The following is a 12875-nucleotide window of genomic DNA, read 5'->3' on the forward strand; positions in this document are numbered from 1 at the left end:
GTTGTAATAATAATTTTCCAAGGAACACTGCACATCATTTTTTGTGTTCACACACACATACACACACACACACACACACACACACACAAATCACAATATACCTTTACCAGTGATCTCCATGCTCCTTTACTTTCCTTCCTCTTCATTTATTGTATTGGGATGCACACTGTTTTTGAAGCCTCCCTCCTTGTGCCTATTATACCTCACATATACTGTCTTTGCTTCCCTGGTGCTACCTCATCTATTGATCTGCTTTTGTACTGGGTAGTAACTTCTTTCCCTGTAACTTATGCCTTAACCCTCTCTAGTCCCTTAGAGTATAGACTTCAGAGGGCTGCTTTTCCATCACAATGCTGTCAACAGTTTATATATTTCCACCCAAAATTGGGTGTGAGGTAAGAGTCTGATCCAGTATCAGGTGCCATGGAGGGTGACTGTTCTAGACGTAGGGATGTACAGAGACTTGATGAGTGATGGGATCAGCCAGAGGCAGGGAATGGTGAAAGTGCAAAAGGCTCGATCATAACACAGAGACAAGGATTAACTCTGTGTATTTGCCTGATAGGTAATACAGGTATGATGTTGCTCATGGCTGGCCTGTTGAACCACATCCCCAGCCTTCCTTACCATGTAAATATTCTTGCAAGGAAATATGGACCATTTTGGGTTAGCACCTAATTTATCTTCAGGTTCCTTTCTTGTTTTCTGGAACCTAGTCTGAAGCTTAATGCAGCTTTGCCTGAGCAGATATCAACAGTGGTCAAAGGCATTAGGGAACAAAAAATACAAAGAAAACCAAGAATGTCCATGAATCACCTCAAACTGTCCTAATCACACTGAGCCATTATTCAATAATGCAAAGAATGTATTTGTTCTTTAAGTAATTGTACTATTGGATTCCTTGCTATAAGAGCTTGGTTCTTACCCTAAAACATGCACTCCATATACTATTCATAAAAGGAAGTTGTGTTAATTAGTGTTCTGTTGAAAAAAAATGAGAGGAATAATGAAGTTTAACTGTATAATAAAGAACTAGGATTGCATATAACTTTAAACAGAATATGTGCATGTTTGTGTGACACACACACATCAGTTATTTATTCTTCTAATATCCTTTAACCAGAACTTCCATGGGGTACTTTTCATTGATATTCTTTACTTAGTCCACAGTCCCCTTAATAAATGATAATCTCCTTCTCAAGTTCAATACTGCATTGCTCATATTCTGTGTCTCATTAAAGTGTGTGACCCAGTGTCAAACTTTCCTTTATGAGAAATTTCATTCTCAACTGTTAGTTTGCCTTTTAAGTACATAACAGTTACTTTTCTGGCCCTTCCAGCTACCTTTTCAAAGAGACTCTTTCTCAGAGTCCATTTTTTAATTTCTTCTTTTCGTATTATGTAATTTCCCTGGTGGTTCATGTTCATTTTCCCATTCCTCAGATTATGAGTTATATGAGGACAGTTCCGAAATCTCATTTCTATGTCTAACTTTTATGTCTTGCATTTCCAACTGTCTAGCATATATTTCCAATTAAGTGTTCAGCCAGTAGAGCAAACATAGATATTCATACATTGGAAAGATTTTTAAGGCACTTAATAGAAGACACTGTGCTAGGCATTATAATGACCAGTAAAAAGCATAAGGCTCCTGCCTCATGAAGCTTATATACTATGGGTCAGGAATTACCTAAAGGCCCCATGGGAAGGGGAACAGAAAGTCCAAGGATGTAAAGATCAGGATCTTTCTAGCTGAAGGGGGAAGTAATGGAACACATAAGAAGCAGGCACAGGATTGATTTGCATGACTTGTAAGCCAGAAATGTTTAAGCAAGCTTGGTCATCTTTGCCTTGGAAAGATTACTGTGGATCTGGGAATGTATCACATGTTTGGAGAGCAATGGTGAGTTAAAGACAAAGGTTATTTGGAATGTTTTGTAGACAAAATGGACAGGATTGGGTTATAAGTGAATATGGGGTGGCAGTTAAGAGATGACATGAATCATTTCAAGGCTTCTGGGCATGGACCACTGGAAGGATTGTGGCACCATTCACTGAGGTGGGGACTGTTGGACAAGGACCAGGGGTAAAAGCTAAGATAAGTGCTAAATAGGCAGCTGGATATCTTGACTGATACTTTATAGTATCTGGTGTGGAGATGTGATTTTTTAAGTTTTATATGATGATGATAACAAGGCTTGGGTGTGATTTCCTAGGAAAAGAGTATATAGTGAAAAGGAGCAAAGTCAAGACAAAAACTCCAGAAACTAAGGCCTAAGTGTTAGAGATTGTGCCAGAAGATATGGCTGAGAAGGAGGGGCAGAATAGCAGGAGAAAAACCAGTGGTGGAAGACAATGTTTTCAGAAGAAGGAAATACTCAACATTGTACATGCAGCTCAATGAATTAAGGAAGAATTCCAAAATAGTCAAAGGACCTAGTGGAGTAGAGGCCTTGAGAAATTAATACTACAGATGGAATGATGGTGTGGAAGCCAGTTCAGAGATACCTGAAAAGGGAGGGAGAGAGAATAAAAGGAGAGGGCCAGCATATGTAGCTCTGGAAGGAAGATGAGTTAGGAAAGATGTGAGGAGGAGACATGGGATCCATGGTGGTGTGTCTTAATTGGAGCTTCTGGGACACGTTTAAATGTGCATGGGAAGGGTCCAGTTAGGAGGAAGATGGAGATTCATAAGTTTTCTGAGAGGACTTTGGTTCGAATTCCCAACTCTCCACTCTTCCATAGTCCTCTCTGATTACCCCAAATGGAGATTCGTATTCCAGTAAAAGTGAGAATACAATTGTAATCAATATTTAAATTTAATTCTTTCAGATTTACCCAAATAGAAATTAAAGGTGTTTACTGAGAGTGATAAAAATTCTGTGAATGTTTATGTGTGAATATGTGCACATTCAAGCGTGTTTGGGAAGGGGTGTTTGTAAAAGTTTCAAGACTCTAGGGAAGTAGTATAGTCATATGTCACTAATTTGAAGTTTTGAAAACAATTCCAAAATCAATTTCATTATTCCTTTATCTTTCACATAAAAAAGTGCACACTTTGAAAACCTTAAATTGTTATCACAACTTGAAGCAAAACAATTTGCAGGGAAAAAAGGAACACTTTTCCATTTAAATCAGTCTTGGTATTTGCAGGTAAGACAGCAGATGTCATCAAACTCGAATGTCTAAACTTTTGTTTATCAAATGTAAATACAAAAATACTTAAGGAAAGCAGCTTACATCAAGGAAGAGGTCTATAGCATGCTGTCACCCATACTTAATAGTCCACATGGAACTCCTTCTTAACAGAGACATGGAAGAAGGAATGTGAAAGAATGCTAAGGAAAGCCATCTACCCTCAGGGGTAGATGGGGTTTTGTCATGGTCCACCATTCTGTCCTGAAACACTGAAGTTTGTTTCCACAATGCTGACAGGATGCCTGTAGAGCAAGATTGGCACAGAGTCAAAAGAAGAATTGCTGAGAAGACTGGATCATGAAGAAATTTCACTGTGACCAGAATCTGAAAAATTATATACAGTACCACTGGGAGTCAAAAGATGACCTGCATGAGAAATAAAACGACATAAGTTAGACATTCTAGGTTCACAACATCAGAATGAAGTCCACCAAATACAAGCAACAAAGAAAGTAGCCTTGGATTATCACCATTGAAGTAGGGTTTCATTAACAAAGTGAATACAACATTAATGTAAGTGTTTAATCTGATGGAGCTAAATCATGTAATTAAATGTTAAAAAGGGACACATACATCTGTGTTTGAGTGTGTGTGTGTGTATGTGTGTGTCTATGTATAGTGTCATAAGTGTATTTATACTGTCTTAAAAGCTATGAAATGATGAAGAAACCACGGCATAACTTGAGTATTTTAGCTCCCTTGGCTTTGAATTACACTAGTATTATAACCCATAAAGGGACACTCAGTCTGGGGGCAGTTACACACACCTGCAATCCCAGCAGCTCTGAAGGCTGAGGCATGAGGATCATGAGTTCAAAGTCAGCCCCAGCAAAAGTGATGTGCTAAGCCACTCAGTGAATCTCTAAATAAAATACTACATAGTACTGTGGATGTGACTCAGTGTTTGAAATCCCCTGAGTTCAATCCACATCACCCTTCCTACCAAAAGTAGAAATTGGGCTGGAGACAAAACACAGTAGTGCTTGCCTAGCATATACCCATGGCCTGGTTTGAATTCCAATATTGGGAAAAAATAAAAACAACTGAGTAGACTTGAAAGTGAGATTTTTTCCAAACTTCAAAGTCATTAATCCTGTTTTTAATTTTTAGAGTGATAAGTGCAGCAGAGAAAAATTCAACTGAAGATTGTCTTCAAAAACAATAAGAAATAACACCTGAAAAGTGTCTCTTTGGAATTTTGCTACTCATTTTTCAACATTAAGAATGTATTAGCAGTATGGGGTTGTGGCTCAGTGGTAGAATGCTCACCTAGCAGGTGTGAGTCCCTGGGTTCAATCCTCAGCACAAATATAAATAAATAAATAAAAGAAATGTATTGTTTTGAATCACAACTAAATAAAGAAATGCATAAATAACTGAAGGATATGTTAGCTGAACCACATGAAAAGATAATTGTTTAGGATACAAGGTGTACTTTCCCCAAGACCATCATTGTAAAATGCCTCAACACATCTCCATTTCCTGTCCTAAACAGATCATATAACATTAATGCAGAAGAGCTCTTTGAAAACATAAAACATGCTGATACTCCAGATTTATTTTTTCATTATGTTAATATGAGTCTTGATTATCTTTTGTTGTTATTTTTAAAGAGAGTACATTTTAGGTAATCAAAATCTTTTCTTTCTATGGATTCATTCTTATATTAAAAATAATAAAAATTAATTTTCTTCCACATAATTCTCCAGATTCACCATATCCTTAAATCTCCTTTGTTACTATAATATTTCTGAAAATATCAAGGAAGAGGCTTGTTTTGATGTGTTGAATAGAAAAGAAATGCAAACTTTCTCAGGATTTACTTTTTTCTTTTCTATAGTGTATTAAGGACACCACAGTAGATACATATCCTAAATATATTATTTTTATGTATAAATATTTAGAATATATATATGTATTGTAAGTGCTCCTAACTGAAGTATGTTTCCAACTATATAATAATCAGGTACTTACTCATTTAGAGCTTACACCTGGGTTTAAAAGATTTAACATATTCTTATATGAAATATCTTTTTATAAACAAAAACTACAAATTCTTATAAGCAAAATTTAAATCCCTCCCTGAAATTTTGCAAAAGAAAAACCCCAAACCCAAACCAAAAGCAAAACAAAAAAAACAATATGAAAGAAAACACTGCTTAGAAAAATCATCATTCGGATGGAACACCTGACATTGGAGGAATTCTCCTATTTCCTTCATCTATTGAGATGAAGCAAAACTGGGGTGGGAAAGAGAGGAATCATCCCATGGGTCAGTGATGCCTTGGTTTTCTAATTACTGTTTTCACTCTCGAGAGAAGAGGAGGTACTGGTAAATACTCAGAGCCAGAACATCTTAGCTGACTTCCACTACCACCTAACAATCAGATGAGAAATGAATTGAGACATATCCACCATTTAACAGGACCTAGAACAGACACCCACACAAAATGCACAGATGCCTGAAATATATACAAAGAAAAGAAGTCATTTGTTGAGTGAGTGAAATCTAATAATTGATTAACCTTTTAGATCTTCCTTGAAATAAAACTAATTCTTAGCTCTTTTACTAATGATTGACACCTACACTTTAAATTAAAGGGCAGGAGGAGGAAGGGACATGGAGAGTTATGGGGAAGAGAATTATCATCTATTTTAACATAAGAAAGTATCCATATAAGGAGAATATTTATATTGCCTAAAACACAAGACCCATATTAACACAGTGGAAATATAAATCAGGAACATCAGTATTTTTTGTTTCCAAAGAGCTCTTTTTCTGTATTAATGTTTTTTGATCAAAATTAGTTAAAAGAAATTTTCACATAAAGAGTATCTTTTATACACAGGGCCAATATAAACCTTAAATTTTAGAATGATTTTATATTTATTAATTTAATTCTATTAAGTATAAGAATAATATTAAAAAGAAATACAAAAAAAATTTCCAAGTCTATTCACAGAGGGAGGGCAAAAACTCCATTGAACATCATAAAAGAGATAATTAAAAATTATTATAATATGGATGGAAATGATAGCTGTGAAGAAGTGGGAATGATGGAGAAAATCAAAGGGGCAAGGGTTAACAGGAACTTTCTCAAACAGTGAATGAAAGAGCTGATACTTAAACAAGCACAAGAAAGAGGAGCAGGAGACACCATGCAAAAACACTGTGTCATAGAGACAATGACAGAAGACCTCAGCAGAGGGTTGGGTCACTGCAGGATCCAGTAGCATGAGGATTTAAAGTGGCTCAACATTATTTTTCAGAAATAAAGTAGTCAAATTTTACTTTGAAATAAAATTATTTCATTAATTAGAATGGGGAAAATTTCCTCTTATTACCTTTAAGTTACTATTTTATATAACATTGCTTTAAATATATTATACTAAACATAATAAGATGTCAAGTAATTTTTAAAGCACATGTAATTTCATAAATCCAAAATGAGCTAAAATATATTGAGATATTCTGTATAGAAAGTGGGAGAGAGCTTCATATGTAGGCACACATGCATTATATAAAATATGGCTTAAAAGCTGTTTTTAGCTAAAAGGAAGACTGATCATCTTCCAAATAAAAATGTCAGCACAGGAGACAGAAGTCAGCGAGCAGGGAATTTAGGAATACATATCTGTTGAGACTAACAGCAATGAAGACACATGTAGTTTGACTTTTTCAGATAGGAAGAATGACACAAAATATTTAAAAGAGGACTGATGTCAAGTAAAGGTGTTCTTTTCTCACATTCCCATCAAACTCAACAAGATACTTGCTGGTCAAGAGGAACAGGGAAAAGATAGAGTTCGTGAGTGCTCCAACACATTAATAATGTCCAACTCACAGAATGCAGGAACTCCATTACTGTCAAATAATTTTATCTAAACAAACTCTTTGCTATCCATCCCCCTTTTAAAATTTCTTTAGTTTTATTAGCATTGTTTCCTTCTACATATATGTAGAAAAAGAGAACCAATCCATTTCATAAAACTTACTTGTTTTACTTTCATATAAAGGGCCTAAGCCAGTAGATAAGTTACTTTTTTTAACATTTTTTTTTTAGTTATAGGTGTACACAATATCTTTATTTTATTTATGTGGTGCTCAGGATTGAACCTAGCACCCAAACATGCTAGGTGAGTGCTCTACCCGTGAGCCACAACCCCAGCCCTAGATGAGTTATTTTCAATGGGAAAAATTAAAAATATTTTTTGCTGTTTAACATTCAGGCAATAGATGTATTCTCATTGCTCCCAAGTTTCACAATCAGTGATTCAATAAAAAGAAGTCACCTTCATGCCTACCATGCACAAGGCCCAGAGTTCCATCCCCAGTACCATAGTAGAATAAAAAAGAAACATAATCACTTCCACACAGATCACATAGCTGAAAATATTGTGACTATATTTCTACAATTCATTGATTATAAGGCAAAACTAGTTGAAAAATCATATATGAGCATAAACTCATTACTAGAAAAATTAAGTTACTAAATGTGTAACTTGTACATTTATTATTGTTCTAAATGAAAAATGCCTTTGTTTAGCGTGCATTGATTGAGACTAGCCCAAGGAATTCTACATGCTAGTCAAGCGCTCTTACACTGAGCTATATTCTGAGGTCCTTCTTTTTTAAAAATATCTATTTTTTAGTTTTAGGTGGACACAATATCTTTATTTTATTTTTATGTGGTGTTGAGGATCCAACCCAGTGCCCTGAGCATACCAGGAGAGCGTGCTACCACTTGATCCACATCCCCAATCCTGAGGTCCTTATTTTTTATTTTTAAGAAATACATGTCTCTTTGTTATCCAGACTGGTTTAGAACTCCTGGGCTCATGATCTTCTCCCCTAGTCCTCCTGTGTAGCCAGGACTAACTACATACGTGATCTATCAAGCCTGGTTCATAGTTAGGCCAGCCTTTTAAAATGCTGAGGACCTACACCTCAGGCTAAGTTGTGGCCCACTCGGTGGTAGCATTATTGTTTTAAATAACAGCTGAATATGTGTCTGGGAACCATATGGGCTGTGGATATACATGACAGTACAACATCCAGTCCTGTGCCCTCTGACCTGTGAGGCCCCAACCCCTCAGGTTGCACATTGCTTTGTGAGTACTTTGGTAAGAAAACAAGCAATGCAAATTTGAACTGCATCTGCCCATGTTTCCTGTAAATGACTACTGGCTGCAGTGGAATGAAACCAAACAACTTGAGTGTGTCCATCGTCTTGTCCTCTGTAAACTAACTCAGCTGGACACAAAGACTTCATCAAGGACAGGGGAAAGGTTAGTGCGCTTGAGGACTAGAAACCTACTTGTCTACACTGGGCCTTATCCTGTCACCATGCATGTCACTGCACAGGAAACAAACACACATTGTAGTCAGAGTTTGCAACCATTTCCAGAAAAACTCACGTGTGTTGGTTGCTGGCTCACACTGCAGAGACATCATGTGAAGACTCTCCTCATCCATCTCCAGCTCCAGATTGGACAGGTACTGCTTCACTTTTAGAGCTATCTGCCCATCTTCATAAAGCTTTTTGGTGTTGATTAAGGAACTTCGGCATGCCCACATTTTAGGACCACCTGTCTGAGCCACCTCCAGCACTGTTGCATTTGTTCTACGCTGGCTGGGAGACCTGAAGTATGGAAAGGTCCATATGCAACTCATTTGAGCATGGGGTGATTTTACCTATTGGAAACTTCCAGAAACTATATACGTATTCTACATTTGAATGGTCACATGCCTCATTCCCTAAGCAAACTGTTAAATGGATCAAAGAATACTGTAGATGATAAATCTTTTTTTGTTGTTGTTTAAAAAGAATTACACACAATACATACAGAACAATGTGTTTGGAACTCATTCTGATTCAATTAGGAAATTCTAATATTCTCCTCTACAGAGCATTCAAGTGTTTATATAGAAGTCAGAGAACAATTATATAATTAAGCTCATGAAAGAATTCAAGGCTTTAATCATTAAGCCTTGTATTATCTTTTTTTTTTTTTTGAGTACCAATAAGTCTTTATTCATTGATTTTCCCAGGGAGAGGAGAAGAAAGGGAAGAGTCAGCATGTGTGTTATAAAATGATTAGAAAATAGGAAAGGAAGAAAGTATCTGGGTACAGCAAAATCAAATCATAATATAAAACACCCCAATGGTGGGGGGTCACCAAAGCCCAAGGGGGCTTAGTCTCCTGTATTTCAGGAATGAGGGGAAGAGATCAGGGAAAGAACAGACAGATACACACTTTCCCACCCTCCCTCCCTCCCTCCTCATAAAATTCAAGATTTCACACAAAGCTTTGGTTTCTAGCAGTAAACACGGAGCTGCATTCATCCGTCTCCTATTAAACAATCTTGTGGCCACTTTGACATAAGTTTCTTGCACCTGAATAAAAGTTCCTGAGTGACTTGAACATACATTCATATTTTCTTTCCTGGTCTCCTGACCCCACTTTGTACGTGGAAAGCCCCCAATTGCTTCTCTCTACTTTAGAATTACAGATTAAGTAGGTTTGATCCATGCAAACAGTAGTGTGGTATTTGGCATGAATTGCATCAAGAGCTGGTCTTGACTCTGGAGGTTAGGAACAAGGGGCAGGGAATCCCAGCTTCTTTAGGAATTCTGCATAAGTCATTTAAGAGTTGTAGAGACACTCAAAGGATTAAATGTGTGTGTAGGTTTTCTTTTGAGGAAGAAGGTAGGATAAGAGTCAGGCTTTTAGGACAGAAGATCTGGCCCAAAATAGCAAACAGGGAAAGAGGAACATAAAAGATGATTTAAGACCCCCATTTCAAGAAGAGGATCCCCCAACTTATGTTTCAGATCCTTTTGCCTGGTGCAGAACCTTCTGTCAAAGATGCTTTGGCTATTTTTCTCTCAATACAAAAAGAAGTTTGTAAACAATAAAACCCCAAAAGAACATGGAGAAAGACCAACACATTATATTTACACAAACTAGGCCACCTAGCAATCACCAACTCAGAGACTCAGTAAAGTCCTACAAAGCCCAGACAAATATAATAACTAGAGGGGGGCAGCATCTGGGGGAGACAAGAAATCAGGATCAGACACACACCACCCAATGTGTTCTATTGCATTTATCCCGTTTCAACACAGTGAGGTAGGTTTGTGGTGATCTCACAGCATGTAAACAAAACCCCCTTTCTTTCCTCTTTTAGCTACCTTGACACTACTCATAATTATTGCAGCAGGGCAGGACACTGGCTCTGGGCGCCACAAAGAGTCCTTGCTATGGGTCTCCCTGGAAGCCAAGAGTTTTGGAAGGTTAAGGAATTTAGCCCTTTGTTCATATAGCCTTCCTAGTACAGCACAGGGTGGGATAAGGGTACTAGTCTTTGAACTCATCCTTACTCTCTTTTTTTTAAAAAAATTTAAAACAAAAACATATATACACCCTGTTGTACATGGTAGGCCTAGGCTAATCTGGTGAAGGATGGATCTGTAAAGCAAGTTCCATGCCCTAGCATTAGACAACCATCACTTAACTTTGGCTTCCTCTCTGGGCCCCCACCTCTCAAACTTCTCTGCACCACTTTTTTTTTTGTTTAGACTAATTCCAGTCTTCCAGTACAAGGAGATCAAGTCATGGGGCAACTCAATTAAAACCTAGTCTCCTATGAAACATTTAAGGTGGAGGGGGTTTCAAGAGGACAGTATAGCAGAAAAGTGAGCTCTAATTGGCAGAAATGAGGTAGTTCAATAGGCTGTGCACTCCAAATGGTTGCTCTCCATGGTGATAAAAACAACAACAAAAATTATTCCTGCTGTGCAGACCTGGAGCTGCTGCCGCCTTATCCCTGAGATTGCTCAGTGCAGGAATGAGGGCCTTAGATTAAAATATACAAAAATACAAAACCAGAATATTTATATTAAGGGGGAAAAAAGTTAAAATGCACAAGATACGTCATTCGCACACAGATAGTGCAGCTGGCATCCTGGAGAAAGTGGGACCCAAGGTGCAGTTATCCAAGGGAGCAAATAAATAAAATCACATTGGCCCAGAGAGTGGAAGTGAGCAAGGAGCAGTGGGTCTGCAGCTGTTTCCCCAACCACCCCTTTTGCCTATCCTCACGACCCATGACTTGGGACAGTTTCCAGCACTATATCCCAAGATTGGATTATGAGGAAGGAAACAAGATGTGAAAACCCTGCTTTGCTCCTGAGATTCTCCCACAAAATGTGGGTTGGGTCCATTCATCTGATCTTCTGTGTTAACTGTTTCATGCCCTGGCAAGGGAAATATTATTACATTTCCTTCTTTGAAAGGAAAACAACCTCCCTATCATCCAGGCCACTTTCAAAAGCTAGAGGTTTTGGGGTGAAGACTCAGATAAAGCACACAGGTTTTAAGGTGGCTTTGCCCCTAAGCCCTTACTTGAATTTCTATAGAGCATGGTTGGAGTTCCTTTGCCTCGCCCCTTCCCCCCACTGAAAGGGAAGATGGGATGATGCGGGAACCCCGGCCTGAGAAACTTGGCACTGCCAGATACCCCCAACCCACCCTTATCCCCACTTTCTCCACTCTGCCAATTGATGCCTGCTCCTTGAACTCCTGATAGCAAAAGAATAGCCCCCACCCGCTATGGCTCAATTCTGGGCCTCTGCAGGGAGCAGGGCAGGGCTGTGGATTTCTTCTTCTTCCTCCCGGAAATAGGCTGGCTTGCCCTGGGAGCTGGGTGCCTGCTGGGCCTTCAGTGGACATGAGGCTACCATATGATTGATGCTTTGGCAGAAGTGGCACTTTTTGGGCTGGGGTGGCAGCTTGCATTCCTTGGTATGATGATCTAGCCCACCACAGTTGTAACACCTGTCTCCTTTGGATCTGCGTTTTTGCATGTTCTTCCCTTTTCGCCGCCTCTCACTCCCAATACAGAACACACCACCAGGGCCAGTAACACGGATGGATTCCAGGCCCTTGGCAGACTTCTTAAAGGTAAACTCCACTGCCTCGCCCTCCTTCAGGCTCCGGAAGCCCTCCATATGCAGCTTACTCTGGTGCACAAAGACGTCCACTGGGGGGGTCGAGCGCGACCCGGCGCGGGCGGTCATGGACAGGAAGCCGAACCCCATGCACATGTTGAACCACTTACAGATGCCGGCACCGTGCAGCAACTGCGGCTCGTCTGCTGCCCGGGCCGCGACCGCCGGCGCCTCCTCGGGCGCCTTCTCCGCCGCTTTGGTGCAGCCACCTGCAAACTGCTGGTTGAACACCTAGCCCATGGTCGTCTGCTGAGCCCGTGGCCGGGCCCCTAGTCGGGCGGCTGCTGGCCCCAGAGAAGTCCGCAGGCAAAGGGGTGGTTCGGAGAAGAGCCTTGTATTATCTTTACATCTCCTAAAAATGGTGTTTTAAAGATTCAAATAAAATTACCTCCACTATTCTCAATTGTTTTCATTTTCCTTGGGTTGAATGTGATGCGTTTTTATAATAATATAATAAATCTGTTAATATAACAGTCATGCAAATATGATCATCTACACACATAAACTGTTTAGCACATGAATTGTTAAAAATCATTTTTTTAAATATTGTTTTATATATAATGGAAACTGTATTTCATTAATCTGTAAACATATGATTTTAACTCTGTGGGCACCTGTTACATTATTCATATGTACTAAAATATCTGTGCAGTAGTATTTAAA

At 38.7% G+C, this 12875-nt stretch overlaps 1 pseudogene; it reads right to left on the bottom strand.

The window, feature by feature from the left end:
• Window positions 1-11819: 11819 nt before the first annotated feature.
• LOC143385908 (protein lin-28 homolog A pseudogene) lies at window positions 11820-12452 on the bottom strand (annotated as a pseudogene).
• Window positions 12453-12875: the final 423 nt, after the last annotated feature.

Source organism: Callospermophilus lateralis, chromosome 11 (assembly GCF_048772815.1).
Source record: "Callospermophilus lateralis isolate mCalLat2 chromosome 11, mCalLat2.hap1, whole genome shotgun sequence".
Lineage (NCBI taxonomy): Eukaryota > Metazoa > Chordata > Mammalia > Rodentia > Sciuridae > Callospermophilus > Callospermophilus lateralis.